At 36.7% G+C, this 19,672-nt stretch overlaps 1 protein-coding gene across 2 annotated transcripts in view; it reads left to right on the plus strand.

Annotated features, from left to right (window-relative positions):
* The window catches only part of LOC139720350 (ceramide transfer protein-like), a 92,171-nt gene that overhangs the window by 64,217 nt on the left and 8,282 nt on the right, over window positions 1–19,672 (plus strand). The window lies entirely within an intron of this gene.

A 19,672-nucleotide genomic window follows, 5' to 3' on the forward strand; every position in this document is an offset into this window, starting at 1 on the left:
TGCCATGGTAACGGCATGTTATTGGTAAAATATAGGGCAAAATGCTTCATGGCAAAACTGCTTCATCAGTGTTCTTCCAATTCTCATGGAATTCATATTGAATGTTTGTCTTAGGATATAGGTCAGCATGACACATTTCTTGACAGTGACAAAAAGTATGTTGCCATGGTAACAGCTCACATATTATGACCCAAAATGATGGAAAATTTTGTGTTGCAAACTACTTCCTCAGTTTTTGCCCAATTTCCATGAAACTTGGTACAGACGTGTGCCTTTGGTTGTAGATGTGCAAGACGCATTTTTCGACAGTACCCGAAAGTACGTTGCCATGGTAACGGCATATTAATGGCAGAAGATCAAGGAAAGATCTTGCGGATTTTACTACTTCCTCAGTTTTTTGACCAAAGCTTATCAAATGTTGTTTTGACCACAGCTTATGAAATGTTGTTTGACGGGGGTATAACCAGTCGCTGTAGCGACATTTCTAGTTAGGAATGCTCCATGAGGCATAGATGGCTGATCAGCCTCTGGCCAAATCCATCAGGGTCAAAGGTCTCTGAACTTTGGCTAGAAATGGCATTTTTCAGCCATAGTCATCCAGAAATGTTCAGTAGAAATGTCATCGTGGAGGAAGGGGAGAAATGAAAAGAATATCTCTATGAAGCGACAGTGATGAAAGGTCAATTGTCAAGGTCAGAGACTGCTGTACTTTTTGAACATAAATCCTGTCAGGTCGTTATTTCTACAAGGTACTTCCTGATAATGAGAAACAGAAGTAATTTCCAGTCATTACTTCTCTTAGAGTTTTCAAGTGATGCTGTAATTTAATAGTAGATAGGGTATCAAAGATTGATAGTGAAGTCAAGGCCAATGGCCTCTTGATTTGGATAGTAGTGTCATTCTCAAGCCAACACTTCAGCAAGAAGTGTGCACTAGTAATGAAATGCTGTGAGGCCAGAAATGTGTGCATGAAACTTTCATGAATTTCATGAGGAGCCAAGATTTGCTTCCCCCACCCAAAAAAAAAAAAAAAAAAAAAAAAAAAAATGCATGCAAAAGTTTTCATCTGCACAATGTATTAAAAGCTAGTACATGACTGTACACCATACAATTATTGGTGCATTCCATTTTGTTTCATGTTTTAGCCTTTTTCGCCCAGCAGTGCTTGTTCAACAAATCCCTGTGGTACTGCAGGCTTGTATGTAGTATAGTATAATTTTTTCATGGTCAAGTTTTAGCTCTCAAAAGAGCTGTCCCTAATCAGACTCCAACGCAAGCAGAAAATTAGCTCCTTAACAGTTCATTAAAAGAGTTGTGTTGATGCAGATTTCATTGTTTTTTTGGAGGTGACTACATGTAGGCCTATATCTCAAATTACGCTATGGCCTTCCCATGTGATTATGAAATAAAAATGAAACTCTGAAACATATTTTTTGTGGATCTCTGACACTATTCTGGTGCTTTTACATAGCTTGACATTAGCCATGTGGTGCTGTAATCCTTACATTGTATTGAAACGGAAATGTAAAAATTAGTGTATTCAGGTCAGTGCATGGAAGAAGTACTCATGAAATATTACGTGCATTCAGTCAAAAGGATTGCATGTAGTTGAATGAACCTCAAAAGTTTCTTTTGGGTCGACATACATACAGCTCAGGGGTTTGGTGGAGACAGAGCATTCTGCTCAGAAATCCTACTGTCTGTGGTATGTCGTGTGTGGCAGACAGATCTTACAGGTTTATTCTGCCGGAGAAAGAGCACACTACACGTAAAGTATGTAGGAACTGGATTTTACTGTCTGTCTGTGATTATGCAGAGATTAGAGGAATTGAGAGTCGATCAAATTTTTGAGAGTTGCTCCATACTACCAGTAATCCACATTGCCAATCTTACACTGCTCTGTGATAACTTTACCAAGTCTCATTGGTTTGCACAATGCATTCATTGTGTAGTTTGCAGATTTGTTACATGAGGAAGTAGAAGAAAAATGACCCCCCAAAAAAGAACCCACTATTACAGCAGAAGTTCGTCAAGTGGCTGGTGGCAGTGATCAATCAGCCTGTGTTTTCTAAGAGTTAGAGTTTTTTTGGATTGTGTGGCTGTAGAACTAATGAAATCCTGATGATAATTTATTACAAAATCTTTCTTTCTTTCTTTTATTTTTATAAGCGTTCTTTCTTCCTGATGGATATGGTGACCTTGTTGCTCTGCAAAGCATGTTCTGTGATAATGATTTATTGATTACATGCACTCTATAGCTGTGTTCAGACCATGACAGTTTTGGTCGGAGTAACTTCGGAGGAAGGGTTGGAGGAAGGTCGGAGGAAAGGTCGGAGTAGTGCCCATCTGAAAAGGTGGTGGTAACTTCCTCCGGTCAGGGGAACTTACCACATCCTCTTCCTCCAACCAAGATACTCCTGAAAAAAAATTCAGGAGTATCTCGCTACACGACTTGCCGGTTGGAGTAAATTGCCTGTGCCATATATTTAGTGAGTCTAGTCTTTTGTGATTCGGGACTTCCCGACCATTTCGCGATTGGTTAAATCTGCACTTTAGGAGTACAGTACTGAATGGAGAAATGTATACGAGCATGTAACATTTGCGTTGTTATCACAGTTAATATTTTTGCTTGTTTTTGAATTTGCAAAAGCACCAGACTTGCGAAATTCGCGAAAATAAAACCTTGTGAAATATTCAGCGAATACGGTATCTCACTTGCTCACTGTCTGTCTGTCGCACTCTCACACCATTTTTCTTATGCCTCTGTCACAAAGTGTCACCAGAGACATTATGTTTTCGGGTTGTCATCCGTCTGTCCGTAGTCATTTTGTGGACAACATAACTTGAAAGAACCGTTTGAGATATTATAAATGAAACTTGGCATATAATGTATGTATGTATGAGTGGTCAAATTTCTCCTTTCCCCCATATCTCTGCAATGCCAGAAGATATTTTTGTGAAATATCATGGTATTTCTGTTAAGCAGCATGCATGCGTATATCTCAAACGATGAAAAGACAGGAAGTGTGTCAAGTAACGCGAGAAACACACTGCCGTGCAATTGGTAGTATTTCTAGACGTGATTCACGCTCAAATCGCACATGTATATTTTATTAAAAATTGGAATAAACACCCTAAATACCATAGTATTTCTCGATGTATTTTATGGTGTATATCTTTGTGTATTGGTGTACTCATTCTCGATTACTGCTGGAAATACCACAGTATATCACCATTGATATGAATGCATGTAATCCTTTACTGCAGTTCATCTATTTTCCCCGAGGTCTTTCCTGTTTGTGCCCATATCCGCATGGCAAAGTGGAGATGAACTTTATGGTTCCTGTACTTTGGTAGGAGAGGGGAAATTAGCGATAGATTGCTTTCTTTTTACATAAAGAGCTATTGAATTTCACACACCCTGTGTTAGCACCTAACATGTATAGACATTAAAAAGACTGAATTGTAGGTTGCCATGAGGCCCAGATACATGTTTTTAAAAGCCCTTCCTGCCTGCAGTAAGAGGGAGGAAAGTAATTCTCATTGATACCAAAACTGTAATCTCTCCTTCATGCTGCAGGCATTCATGTGGTTAAACATGATGACCTCTTCACATGACCACAAGGACCGTTCACACTTAACCCATCAAATGCCAGAATTTATAGATTTTTATGGTTTGGCATATTTTTAGCATGATTTTTTTTTTTACCTCTCCAACGTTGTTTCTTGGGGTACATTTAAAATGATAACAATTGTTTTTCATTTTAGCCCCATGTTTGGTCATGTAGCAATGTATTAATTTTGGTCACAGAATAATCTAAAGCCTCAAAATTAGGCCTTCTAATGACATATTTATTGTTGATCTTTAGATTGGCAATTACAAAACAAATTTAAAGATTTAAGTTGATGTGTCTGTTCCAGTTTCATTTTTTTTTCTTCACTTTCTTGTCTGATTTTCTGCAGATTCAATGAATCAAACTAGTTTCTGTCTCATATTTCTTCATACTTGGGCACGTAGTAAATTCAGTTTTGTGAATGTTTTGAGGGCAGAATGATGATTTCCATAGCAGAATTACCTTGGAATAGATGGGATAAAATGCAGTCAAACAAACAAACAAAACACTCCACTTTTCAATATACTTTTAATTCCCAAAAAAGTTTGTGTGTGTTGATTTTATTTTTTTTTTATTTTTTTTTTTGGAGGGGGGGGGGGGGGGGATGGGGTGAGATAACAAATGTATGTAATGTAAGTTTGTCTTGAACCCAACAATAGACATTATAGGTCATACCTGACATGTAGCTTGTTTTTTGGTATTAATATCAATCACACATTTGATTCAAACATTGCAGTTTAGTGATGTGTTAATGCATCATAGAAAACTCATAGGAAAAACTTGGGAGATATTCTTCAGTACATTGACAGAGTTTTTTCCGCACTCATCCCCTTGCTACTTGTATGTGGGTAATTCCATGAAGTTGGGGCAGTGTCCATGTAGCATCGTGATATTTAAAAAAATACATTTCAACATGACTCAATATTAATTATGCTATGTATTTATTGTTTGTAGGCTTTACATTTGCATTGAGGCCACACATTTTCCTGGAAATTTTGTGCCATTCAGACTCAATTTTGATGAAGTTATTAAACAATATGTAACAGTGTCCTGTAGCATCGTGACGTGTCCATGTAGCATCGTGATATTTTAAAATTTGGTCCTAAGAGACAAATTATGGCAATTAGCTTGACCAAAATTTGATGCAATATGCATATTTACAAGATATGAATGAGATAGCTGAATATATCAAATTTCCTGTACACAGTTTTAATTTTAAAAGAAAATTACAAAATGTATCACGATGCTATGCGGTGTCCTTTTTTGTGACATTTGGTGGACACCGCGTAGCATAGTGACACATTGTGTAATTTTCTTGTAAAAGTAAAACTGTGGAAAGGAGAGTTAAGATATTTAGCTATCTGACTAATCTAGTAATAATGCATATTATATCAAATTTTGGTCAAGCTAATTGCATTAATTTGTCTTTTAGGACCAGATTTTAACTATCACGATGCTACATGGACACGTCACGATGCTATAGGACACACCGTTACATATCGTTTTAATAACTTCATCAAAATTGAGTCTGAATGGCACAAAATTTCCAGGAAAATGTATGGTCTCAATACAAATGTAAAGCCTATAAACAATATATGTATAGCATAATTAGTATTGAGTTAGGCTGAAATGTCACACTTTGTGCCCCAACTTCACGGAATTACCCATGTATATCATACAGACTACAGGGCCTTGGTAACGGTTTGACCATGAATGATAAGAGGAAACAAAACTTTATTCATTCCAAGGAACATCATCAACAACAATACCTATATTGGTGATAATACAATGCACATTTAGAGGACAACGGCTCCAAGGTTAGAATACCACATTTTTTTTGTTCGCTAAAATCACAAACAAACTACCGCAGAACAAGCAAACAGATACAACTTAGTACCAAAACCTTGAGAGCTACAGGATGGGCGCAGTCACCAGTAAAAGAGGAACTGAATTCCTCCATAAAGACAACTTTGACTGTAAACAAAAACTACAAATGATAAAGTCATGCAAACAGAATTGATAAAGTTTCTTCAATAAGAAACATTTAATGAGAGACAGGTAGGAAATTTCAGTTTCAGTATTTTTCACACAGCAGAAATATCACTCTAGGGGTATGTCTCCTCACCACACAAAGGCGGTTAAACCATTTTGTAAAAACCATACTCTCTTCAAACACATAGAGCATACACTTACACAAAAGCCTGCACTTGCTGGAAGAAATGGAGGAATGGGATTATATGTATGATAGTAAAGACACATTAAAGGGAGAGTATAGTATTGGTTGAGGTGAGGATTCAGCTTTTAACTTTTTTCTGAGATACTTAGAAGCCACTCTATAAAATGCTAAAGAGCATACAATTCTAAGAGGAATTCAAAGTTTATTTGACAAAAATCGGTCTTGAAATGGCTGAGATATCTCAAAGCAAAGTGAAACAAAGTGATCCTAATAAAAGATGGGTCTCACCTTTTTATTAGGATTGCTTTGTTTTGGATATCTCAAGCCATTTTAAGACAAATTTTCATCTAACAAACTCTGAATTCCTCTCAGAATTATATGCACTTTCACATTTCATAAGAGGTTTCTCATTATCCCAAAAAGTCATCATCAAAATAGTTGGAAACCTTCAACTCCATCTCAGCCAAAACTCTACTCTCCCTTTAATGACAAACATCTGGTAATTCTTGCCAAATTGATGCTAAATTGATGATTGAGCTATCACCACTATATTCTGATAACATTGCAGACATTAGAGTTGAGGAAACAGCAACACAAGACTGTAAAATATAAACATTTTGATATTTGTTCATAAATACAGATTTTGATATTTTGAACGTGTCCTCCTGTTTGAATTTTAAAGTTAAGGAATGTTTTCAAATTGGAAACTCTCCAGTCTTTATGAAGCATACATATATTTCTATGGCATTTTTTGGAAGTGTTTCATTGTGTTTACAGTATTAAAATGTCTAAAATGCAAGCTTTATAGCATCTAAACTTTTTTACTTGGTTTCTAAAATCTTTTTAACCCTTTTATGTGCCACGTTCGCACGCCCGACTCAGTTGACGGCATGCCAAATTCGCATATTCTGCTCAAACACACAAACCCGCCCAAACCGATCGATATATCGCCAAATGCCACAATGGAATGAAAGCGTTTCTCGCAATTTCGTTCTTCTCACATATAGCTTGAATTTTATGTGTGATTATTGACTAGCAAGTGGAGTTCTCTACTGAATTTGTGTGTAAATTCACTATTCTGTGTGCAGAAGTCATGCCTTTTTGCAATACTGTAGTTCCTGGTCATTTCAAAGAAAAGCAATAACAGATTTGTCATACAATTTACATCAATACAAAGCTTGGCATTTTCTCTACAACTTTGCTCACCACGTGCTCAGCTAAACAGAAATCTATAAAAGTTACATGGATTTGAGAAACAGAATATTTTCCCAAAGCATGAAGACATTGGGTGTCTCAGAATAATGTGGCACACAGGGGGTTGATTCCACCTTGGCACATAAAAGAGTTGATGGGTTCTGGCCTATAGTCTTGTCATTTCGGTGGCAGGTTTTGTGAGGAAAAATGAGACTATCTATTACATATCACTGAAAAGCTGAGATTTAGGAGCATATAAAAACGCAGAATCTTGATACTTGGTGGCTCTCTCAGACTTATTAGTGACTGGTCACTTTTTCTCATATCATGATGATTTGTGTGCATTTGCATTAATATGGCCTACAGTAAGAACTGATAGCTATGGTACTTCATGGGCTTATATGAAGTTAAGAAGCATCTATTTCTTTCTTGTGTGTATCATTGTATGTGTATATCACTGTATATCATCGTAATTAGGCTTCATTTTATTTTCAATCATCCCTAAATTATCCCCCCTCCCATGAAAAAATGTCCCATCCCAAGTATCACAAACTCGCATGAATCTGTCAAACAAGGAAGTAAGTCAAAAAGAAAGCTTGCATTATCAGCAATTCTAGAAACTTTTGAAGTGGATCTCAAACGAATAGAATCAGGCCCTGAAGTGCTGTTTGTTTCTAAAGGTCAAGTGAAGTCATATCCTGGTAGAATTCACATAAATGGTATAAGGCTGCGGTACATGTTATACATACAGTGTATTCATTCAAGACACCATCAGCTCTAAGGCTAAGACCAAATTTCATGCGTACACTGTAGCTGCAGTTTCAATGTGAAAGAATGCATTGGTTGAGTTTTCCAACTCGCAAAGGCTCAAATGAGCTATTGTAACCATTCATTGTGTCTGGCATCCGGTGTCCATAGTACATGTACATCATGCATTGGGATAAACTTTGTACATAGTCAGCTTCCTCTTGAATTCCCCATGAGGGATTTTTACCAAATTTGGCAAATAGCAGTCTTTGGGTGATAGCAACTCAATTTGCTCAAATAGGACCTGGCCCCAAAGCGCCAAAATTATGAGGAATCTTTAAAATCTCCTCCTCTAGAATGAGAAGTGATGGAGCTAATGGCCCCTTGAGGCCCTTTTTTTTTGGGGGGGGGTGGGGGGAACAAACTGCAGCCAAATAATCTTATTTTCATCTTCTTTTCTTGAAAATACATGATCACATTGTCACCAAACTTGACAGGTATTAATGCTACTTTGTAGGGTGATAGAATATAGTACTGTTTACATTTTGTTCAAGTGGGCACCATTATGTATGCCTTTCTGACATTGATTCTTCTTGACAGCGTGAAAGCTTGCCTGAAGTTTGCCTGACATAGCAGCACTAATGAACATGTATGCAAAATGAATTCACAGTACTGAAAAGTGTGTTTGAAGTACAGGTTAATGGAATAGCTCTTTACTACATCAGGATGGAAGAAAACGTCCATAAATATGAATAATATGTTACTGTTAGTTAACGGATCTATTACGCGTAACGACACTCATCAAAACACTGCCTGCTGTAATGCCAAATGCAGCATATTTTTGTTTGCAAGGTGAGAAATCACATGGTGGGAAATTCCAAAAATGTAGCGTTACATCAGTCGTGTTTGATGTGGAGGACAAAGTTCTGGTGCACACGCCTACTGACTCACACAGACACAGACACACATGCACACACGTGCACACACGTGCACACACACAGAAATTACGTGTGATTATGAAAAGTCAACTTGCTGTAATGACCTTTAAAAAAAAAGTCTATTGAGTTAAGTTATGGCAACATCTCAAACTGAGTCCAGAGCTTAATGTTTTCTGATAGGAATGTATCTTGTGAGATGAACATTTTCATACATTGTACTTTTTGTGGCCAAAAAATTAAAAACTTCCAATTGTGTAGGTATATATGTTTGTTTTTGTTCTTTTTTTTTAGGGAGTTGTATAATTTCATTGCACATAACATATACTATTGCAGATTGGCACTTGCTGAAGTTGCAATTTACTTAATACACATCCCTGGTAGCAGTGCTCTGTATGATTCGCTTTCTTGGAGGCTTACAATTGTCCCCTTACTGTCCCCTGATTGTAAAAAAGATATAAAATATGTCGTGCTTGGCCTAGCATGGATGATTTGAAGCACAAACATTTACACCAGCGCCATAAAAGTGTACCTTCATACCTTCGGCGCCAGTTGCGAAACTGAGGAGCGAGACAAAGAGGCGATGCACTGAGTTTATGTTGCGTATCAAGTTAGATCAAGGCAGTTTGCAAAATGCATATTAAATGAAGATCCAATGAAAATTTGCTATTTTCGGAAATTTGGAATTTCGCATTAATATGTGAAAACAGAGACTCTTTGCCTACTTCTCCTTTCTTTGTACTCAAATTTGTCAGCGAGCTTTTGCAGGATGTGTGTCTTTTTCCCCCCTTTATTTCTTTTTTTTTTTTTCATAGGGCAGAGAACGCACAGGCTTCTTGGACTTCCCCTTATTGATTCAACTATCAAATTGTGTGTCAAGCCAATGTGTTTGCAAGTTGAAATCTTTAAAAAAGATGAGTACTTTAAAGATAATATAAAGTTTTGGTACCTCAAAAGTTTCCCTGAGTTTCCTTGTCTTAGTTTGTGTTTCAGGTTAAAGTACCTTTCATATAACTAACACTGTGAGACTTACTCGCCCCAAAGTGCTCTCATGTCTTAGTAACCATGCAATAATGGTTTTGTACCAGAGCAGAGCGGGCTCTGAAAAATTCGAACGAGCCGTTAGTTTGACTCGACGCGGTACCGCGACAATCAATATACACGTATTGTACGAAACCAAATATCAACAAATGGTATTCTCGGAATGTGAAGATGGTTGGCTCTGTTCAAGATTGCATTGTGTATGTTTCTATTGAAATGTGGTTCACAGGTGATAAAACTTGTGTGTGTGTGTGTGTGTGTGTGTGTGTGTGTGTGTGTGTGTGTGTGTGTGTGTGTGTGTGTGTGTGTGTGTTGTAGAAAGAGAGAGAGAGGGAGAGAGAGAGACATACAAAATGCATTAATTGGGGAATGTTTTGGTTAAGCAGCCTGATAAATCATACTGGTGTTGTTATTTCAAACAAGATGTTCCTATACAGTACACCGTGGGTGACATGTTTGTGAGGACATGTGAAGCTCAAAGATAACAATGCAAGCCAAGCTGCACACATTCATGTACTTGCTCAATGCCACATCTATCTTGAACAACTTCATATCTGCCCCAAGGAGTGTCGCATACCATGACACTGGTATTTTCAGGCACCACCACCCCAGCCTAGATTTGGATACTCTGCTGCATTTTACAGAATCTGCCCACACTCGGAATCTCACTTCATAGCTCTGCAACAAACAACTTTACACAGGATGTTCAAGGCGCTACACATGATGCACGTGAGAGTTGTTATCAGCACTTTTTGTGGTACTGTCATTAAAAATATCGGCCTTACATTAGCTCCTGTCAGGAAGTGAAAAACCAAGTTGCTATGGGCAGTTTACACACACACACACACACACACACACACACACACACACACACACACACACACACACACACCCACACACCCACAAACACACACACATTGTGAGAAAGAGACACACATTGTGTGAAAGAGACCTTTGGAAATGATAGGAAAAGTGTATCAGGGTTGACTCTGTTATGAAGTGTGATTTTGAGGAATAAGTCTGTGAAAAGCTGACCCATTCAATTCATATTCAGCTTAAAAAAAAAAGAAGAAAAGTTGATTATATTTGTCCCCTTTCCAATCTTTCCACAAGTGTTAATGCAGCATGCCTGAAAATATAGATAGTTTATGTTCAATAACTTCAGAATAGTGATCAGTTAGATATACAGGGATTTGATCCTCAGGTATAATTGTGTTTGAATGAAAAACTGAAAATTTTGAAATTTTGTGAACAAACTACATGACAAGTTGTGAGGGGATGACATGCTCACTTTGCCATTTGCATATTCATATTGACTGTTCAAGAACTGTTTCCTGAAAATATGGCAAAAACTTAATGTCAGAACTTCCTTATAAATTTGTTGTCAGATTCCGATCAAAATTTTACCATTCAGCTCTCAATATTTTATTCTTTCTCATTAGACTAAATTGTATTTGGCCTGGATTTCCCCTTTAAAGGGACAGTACAGTACTGGTTGAGGTGAGGGATTCATGTTTTGAACATTCCTAAGTGACATAATGAGAAACCTCTTCTGAAATATGAAAGAACGTGTAATTTTAAGAAGGATTCAACATTTATTTGATGAAAATTGGTTTTCAAATGGTTGAGATATCCAAAAAAGTGATAATAATAAATGGCGACAGGCCACAACTTTATTAGTATCTCTTTGTTTTACCTTGTTTTTGGATATCTCGGCCATTTCAAAACCGATTTTCATCAGATAAACTTTTGATACCACTTAGAATTGCATGCTCTTTGACATCTCATAGAGTGATTTCCGAATATCTTGCAAAACGTTAAAAGCTAAATCCTCACCTCGACCAGAACTGAACACACCCTTTAAGTCCTGGTTATGTCAGCTCCTTTTATTTTAATTGAGATCATGCAAATCTTCATCAGCTCCTTCATCAGTTTTGTAAATGTTAACTATAAAGTGACATGTGATGATGTCCCTTCCCCCTTTCAAATTTGAAAGTCATGTTATAGAAACTAATATCAAAGTCACGAACCTCCATACTCTTTGGTCCTTATCTCTATCTCCAAAGCATGATGGTATACCACAGCTCATAAATCTTAGCACTCGCATGACAATTTGTTTGTGTTGGAGACATTAACAAAACAAGCAAGTCTTACTTTGGCATTAGACTTTAATACCATATTGGATGCGGATAAGTGGTAATTAGAAAATTAATTGGAGACATATCCAAAGCACTTAGAGTGTGAAATTGGAGTATATAAACGGAAAAGGTCCATTGGCATCAAACACCAAGGGGTCAGTAATTAAAGAGACAAGTTTGCTTTGTGTTTTTAATGCACATGATCATTCAAGCACACTACAGCTATTCAAGCTATAAATCATAATCCAAATGTAATGTACAGTGTAGCTGCTATTATTTCTCTCATTTTGGATATATATCAAGCTAAGAAAGATTTTTTTTTATTAAACTTTAAAATGACTACTCTATGAATGTAGTGGTTACTACATTCCTGAATGTAGTAACCACCCTATAAGTGATGGACTGGCATTAAACAATAGATACACTTGTTAAGATTACTAGAATACACCCGATAACACAGTGTATGTCACAGAAGTGTGTTAACTTTTTTTATGCCTCCGCCACGAAGTGGTGCCGGAGGCATTATGTTTTCGGGTTGTCCGTCCGTCCGTCCGTCCTTCCGTCCGTCTGTCCGTCCTTCCGTCCGTCCGTAATGAATTTTGTGGACAGGGTAACTATCAAAACCTTTTGAGGTAGACTAATGAAACTTGGCATGTTTGTGTATTAGGGGGTGAAGTTGTGCCTATCAAATTTTGGGTGCACATGCTCAGGGTCAAAGGTCAAAAGGTCAAGGTCAAATGCTTAAAATTGCACTATTTCCCCCATATCTATGCAATGCCTGAAGATATTTTCTTGAAACTTAGTGTATACATGTATTACCTAATTAAGATTCTTTGATGAAAGTTTGGGGTCATGAGGTCAAAAGGTCAAAGGTCAAAAGGTCAAGTAAAATGTTAAAATTTCACTTTTTTCTCTGTATCTTGGAAATTGTTCAAAGTATCTTTATGGAACAAAGTATACATGCATGTACTGACTGTCAGTAGTTAGCTAGGGAATTTGGGGTTTATGGGGTCAAAGGTCAGGGGCCAAAGGTCAAGGGCAATACTTCGAAATTTTACTATTTTCCTTATATTTATTCAATGCCAGCAGGATTATTTTTTTTAAACTTAATGTATGCATGTATATTACCCACTAGAGATTCTCTGGGATTTTTTTTTGCCAAGAAGGTCAAAGGTCAAAAGGTCAAAGATCAAGTGAAAGTGCTGAACTTACTACTTTTTCCATATCTCGGAAGCGGCTCAAGTAATCTTTAAACTTAGTACATATTTATGTATGTTCTGCCTGACAGTGATTCTCTTATGAATCAAAGGCCAGATGAAAATGATAACAATTTACTGTTTAATACAGAAATTGCAATTTTTCTCCATACCTTGAAAATTACTCAAGTGCGTAAACTTATGAAAGGGTCAAAGTCGAAGTTAAAGTACATGCTCTCCTATTCATCCAATTAAACATAGGTCAAGGAAGGTAAACATTCGATGCATTTGTGACAAACATGTCATTTTAATATTTTGCCAATTTTGTGAAAATGTAATCACACTTTGTCCACATGTACTATAGACCTTTTAGGAGAATCGTGCATTATGGCGGAGGCATACCAGTCGCCATAGCGACATTTCTAGTCTGTTTTGTTATTAAGGAAGTCTGCTTCCTTCTCTCCTGTATTAACTAATACCAAAATGAATGTCAGTATTAAAACTATACATCAAGATGCATCAATGTTGTGATACTCGTGGCAGAAATGATGTCACAAGAAAAAGACCATGACTATGTTGTCTGGAATTCTTTTAAAGGCATTATTTGCCATTTGCAGATGAAACAAAAACCCAGCTTTAGTGCTTCAAAATAGTTCTAAAATGTGAGTTTGTGACAGAAACAACCAATGTAAAGATTTCAATCATTATAATCAATGTTAAGTATTGTTAGATATACAAAAAGTGAACAATAGTTATAAAAAAAAAATGTTTCTAGACTTTTCCATCTACATACCTTGTACACTTATGGTTTATGGAGAAAAATAGTGATATCTCCTTTATATTTTAGGGCTGGCTTTATTGCAAAATTTTTATATGGTAGGTTGTTTTGTGATGCAACTGACCTACACATATCCATCAAATGTGATAATTTGAACATTTTTGAAATCACTGTTCCCAATGGTAAACAACACCTTTAATCGTGAGAATTGATTGTTCATCAAAAGTAGCTTGCAACTTTACTTACCTCATAAAGAGCCAAGTGAAAGTTTCTATTGTTGAATTACACATACCATTAATGGAAATGATGTCAATTTAATAACCCAAGTGTAGGGGATTGTTACACTTAAAGTAGACATCAATTGAGTGTAATTCTGTTCTGAAACTCAAGAGTTTTCACACTCATTAAAAAAAATAATAATAATGAATGAGGAATTGTATTTGAAACTAATTTCTAAACTTGTTTGTTTGGTGTAAGGTATTGTTTGGCCAGAATTATGAGTCTTCCTGCTGACCACTAAATGCAAATTACCGGTACTGTACATGCCTGGCCACAGTGGTTTAGCACACAGCATGATCTGCCAATCACTTCTGGAAAAAATCTTAATATTTATATGTCTTAGATACAAGTGTGTAAAAATGTATTTACGGACCACGCCCATACTGGATACAAGACAAGGCAAGGATCTTCCTCCTCAAAAGGAAGTCAAACTATTGACTGCAAGAGCACAAGTCAGAGAATCGAGCGAGCCTTAATCGGGAAACACCTCCGTCTTGGACAAACGTGATTCAAAAGACGTATTAGAGAGAAGCCCGTCTCAAGCTTGCATTCAGACATGCAGAAAGTCTTTTTATCTAAGTATACAAAATGTGTCTTGAAACAGACATGGTGTATGAACAAGCACGGTATACGCCATGTATTTAGCGACTCTAATACAAGTATTTCGCAAGTGGTTGAATTGGCAATTGTGGAGTAAGTCCTGAACCGAGAAATGTACGTCATGTTGTATGTGCATGTCAGGATGAGAGTTCATATTTTTGTGCATTTCTGATTTTGTGAACAGCACCCGGCTCACAAGATTCGGAAAAATGAAAACCTCGCAAAATATCTGGTGTATACAGTAAACCTCTTTTGTAAGTGTGAAAGACCTGGAAAGTTGTGGCTGGAAGCAGAGGGGTAAAGTGGTAGTGAGTTTGAGCTAGTTTCACTCCTCATCATCAGGACAACAGTGTTATCTGACAATGATTAAACACCACTCATATCTAAACCTGTTCTCTCTCTATCTATCGGCTCGCTCCCTCTCCATCTATTCTTATCTGCAGTCAATCATTAACTGGTCCTTTTACGAGTACCAGTGGGATCCAGTATTAGGAATTAATATGCTGTCGATATAGAGAACTTGCGATTTACACACATGGAATTGATTTTCATCAGATTTTTTTTTTTATTGTTGTTGGTTTTGTTATTGTCTTTCCGCATACTCACTTATTATATTTCCACTCCTAATAAATGATCCATTTTTTGTTAGAAACTACATGCAGAGTCTCAAGTTAATGACCTTTTGGCTTACTAGTCTGTTGCTGTTGTTTTTGTTTTTTGTTTAATGAAATCATAATTTTATATCGTTAAAGAAAAAACATTTAAAAAAAAATTATTCATGTCCAAACTTGTCCACGAAGTAGTTTGAAGTATACACAGCTGTAGTCAGGTGATGATTAATAGTAATTACCCTGCCATTGCTGTTTGCCTTCCAAAAGTTGCTATATCACCAGGTTGATTAGGTATATATCGGAAATGAGACTTTTGGAATAGAACTGGAGGGGATGGTGATGTTTTCAGACTAACAAATGAGCTCATTTATGACCACACTTCTGAAGTCTGTCTTCTAAACTTTGCTAGAGATACATGTATGGAGCATTCAAATTTTTTAAAGGGATTTTTCTTTTCCCCAATAGGTAGACTCAATGCTTTCGTTTTATTTTGAGCACAATGAATATATTGAGAAGTGGGGGGAGAAGAGAGGAGTTGATTTGGTGGTTTGCATGAACCCAGACCTGTATTGTTAAACTGAGTGTTATTGGGGTGTGAGTTCATTTCATGCAGATCTAGTGTGACCTGATACAAAATTCGCTGGTTGAGTAGATTAGTATGCAGAGGAAGTTTGTGAGGTGTAGCAACAAGACCAATAACAAGACAGAGGGAAAAAGTGCAAAGTCTGGTTACATTGAATAGCGATACCTTTAATACTGTATTAAATATACTTTGAGTTCTTCCCTTGATTGGGGGGGGGGGGGGGGGCATTGGGAATGGCCTAGAACAGAATTGAAAAAAAAATGTATTCCAGATATAAAAACTAAACTTGTGTGAATAAAGCAAGTTGTATGTTAGGCTGCTGATTTTGTGAGCCTCCTTTTATAGTTGAGGGATTTTTCTTACCCATTAGGTACACAATATTATTTGCAACCTCAAATGAAAACGGGGAGTTGTAGGCTATTCTTGTGATGTATTCCATTCTTACTTTGTTGACAAAAGATTGCCTAAACAACCACAGAACTTTTGTTGAAGGCTTGCCCTACCTGGTAAGGACTGAAAGAGTGCTTAGTGAATTCCTACCTAAGAAACTTAAATGGAGGGAATATGTGAATACAACGGTTTGCTAATATGTTGGAAAAGAAACACCCATGAATCTTGCCATGTTACAGAGTACAGTCTATTGTTACGTATTGCACTGTCATCGAGATTCCCGCATGAATGGGCATCCAAAGTGACAGTCTGTTTTCTGGGCTGCCACGCAGTTAGTAAATGCTTATTACACAGTTCTGACTAAATCTGTTACGCACTTTTGCAGTGGGTATTGCATGTGCATCACACACAGCAAGCATTGTAAATTCCACCTTGTTTTGTGTAAATTTTACAATTTTTTTGTCATTGGTTTGAGTTTTGGACATGTGCATTTCCACTTTTTAAGTGATGCACAAAGTAAAAATTAGATGATTTAAGGGAAATTGAATTCATTTGTTATCAAAGAGAAAAATCATCAGCTAATCGCTCACCTGAACTATCTTCTCGTAAATTTAATGAATGTTTTCTACAAAAAGAACGGAACCAATTTTGTTTGTGTTTGAAAATGAACAATCAAATGCTAGATGTGATGGCTGACTTCACCTCGAGTAATTTTACATTTTGGATGGAATTTGAGGTTGTCTATTGCAAAAAGTTCAAGCTAAAAACTTGCTCATTTATGGAAATAGAGTGATCTTTAAACCAGTAAATGATAATTTGTATTTGGAAACAGTTCATGAATTTTCCACCCTGTGTAAAATCACTGTTTTTCCTGTTAGTGTAAGATTACAGAATGTGCAAACTTCATTACCTTGAATTTCTCAAACAACCTGGAATCCATTGTGTACATGTATGTCTGAACAACGAATGTGCCAGACTTGTGCAGTGACCTGGTTGTTCAAACATCAGAGGAATGCAGTTCCATGTATGTAGCACCATATACGTGACCCAGGGTAGCTAGGGTTTGATACATGGCATAAATTGTTCATCAATAGATGTTTCAATTAATGAGAGAACAAGGGTTAGGTCTACAATTTGTATTTATCACTTAATGTATAACAAAGAACAAGTTAAGTAAATGAAGAAAAGAAAAGAACAAACAAATTGCTTGTCCCTACTTCTCATTACTTTTGGGTCAGTTGGCAAGAATTTTTAGAAAAAGAATGGCTTTCTTTTTTACAAGGTTTTTCAAACAGAAATGGCAGGCCTTGCCCCAGAAGTGTGATGTACAATCAATATGGGCTTGGATGGTAAAATAGATAGTCCAGGGTGAACAAATAAAAGAAATCACAGTATAAAAGAATCCTGTTTGTCCTATTTCATAGCTTGTTCACTGAATCACTACCCTTGACCACAAAAGTGGTGAAAACCAGGACGTTGGTTTGTGTCCCTGATACCATGTCATGCGTGTTAAATTTGTGTTGGTAGGATTATATTTAAGGAAAATTGTGTGGGACATTGTGGTTGGATGTTTGCATGTTTTGGGGTGGTTTTTTTTTTTAAGTGGCCAAAGTGTCAATATATGAGCAAAAGTTATTACATTTTCAGAGTTTAACTTATATCCCACAACATTACACTGACTTTTAAAATCCTACTCCTTTCAAATTTAAAACAAACAATGCTTCTATTGACAGACAAATGGTTTACCAAAAGTGAAAATTGAACACCATTGCAGTAGATTTAATGTGTTGAAACTGAAGCAGGAAAACTAACATGTAACTGAGCAAGGATTCCATGTTACAGATGCGTGTTCAAAAAAAACATGCAGTGCTACTTGAGTGCTCATCAAGACTTTGGACTACTTTTGACCATTTTCCACATTATTCCAGTTTCTTAAAGGGTGTGTACAGTTCTGGTCGAGGTGAGGATTTAGCTTTTAATGTTTTGCGAGATATTCAGAAACCACTCTATGAGATGTCAAAGAGCATGCAATTCTAAGGGGTATCAAAAGTTTATTTGATGAAAATCTGTTTTGAAATGGCTGAGATATCCAAAAACAAGGTGAAACAAAGAGATCCTAATAAAAGGCGTGGCCTGTCGCCTTTTATTATTATCACTTTCTTGGATATCTCAGCCATTTGAAAACCAATTTTCATCAAAATAAACGTTGAATCCTTCTTAAAAGTACATGCTCTTTCATATTTCATAAGAGGTTTCTCATAATCTCACTTAGGAATGTTCAAAACATAAATCCCCACCTCAACCAGTACTTTACAGTCCCTTTAAAGGGCAAAAAACATGACCCTCAAGGGCAACATGTTGCCCAGGCTGGAAAGTTGTGAATAAAGTATTACAGTGGCCCCTGCTTAACTGGGATTGGTCAGGAGACAATTTTTTTAAAATCTCTCCTTTAAGTGGGGGCATCCTGCTATAGAGGTGACTACTGGTATTGGCCCTGACAAGTCATCCCACATGAAACCCAGTATGTGGGTACTACACAGTGTTATTCACTGCTATGTTACCCCTTGATACCCACAATGACAAGCACACAGAAGATGCTGCAACACCAAAAGACAAAATGCTGCAAAAAGTGACGCTGTAGTCTCAAAGTTTGGAAAAATTCATCACGGAATGTACGTTTAATTTGTCATGCATAACAGTCATCTTCAGATTTTACAGTACAATGTACATACATGTATCAAACTTATATGTTGCTGACAATAATGTACTGTGTATAATCCTGCCAATCCCGAGAAAAAGGCACTATTGATAACTAAAACATGTTGAGTGTACCGTACATTAATCGCTGAAATGATATGTTGTGATTAACACGAAGGTCAACAGGAAATGTAATATCTTTAACACATTTTTCCACATTTCACGGTTTTTCTGTTTGAGTGAATATTTTAGTGCATTAACTTTTCCTTGAATCTGCAGACATCTATTGTGCCAAAACCAAAACCAAAAAAAAAAAAAGGCAAAAGGAATTAGTAATCATAAGAGAGCCTTGAGTTGTCTTATTTTTGCACACACTATAAAAGTATTACTTTTTTACATTGACATATTTCCATTACCATTTCATTTGTGTTGCTTGTCTCAAAGACAAATATTAGAGAAACCACATTCCTTTAATAAGCATTTATGGGGATTAGCCCAGTTGATACAATGTACTCATGTTGACACATGTGCTGATGCATATTTTTGTCTTCAAGCACGAGTCAGCCAAAGTGCCAAATAAGCTTTTGAACTGCCTTTGAGGAGCCCCATAACCCATTTAGAAATATACAAGCAAATATGTTTGCATAGTGGGTAATATATTTGACCACATACAAATTTAGCTGTAACTTCATA

This window comes from Diadema antillarum, unplaced genomic scaffold (genome assembly GCF_040938485.1).
Source record: "Diadema antillarum isolate AM-2024a unplaced genomic scaffold, OU_Dant_1.0 scf00000127, whole genome shotgun sequence".
Taxonomy (NCBI): domain Eukaryota; kingdom Metazoa; phylum Echinodermata; class Echinoidea; order Diadematoida; family Diadematidae; genus Diadema; species Diadema antillarum.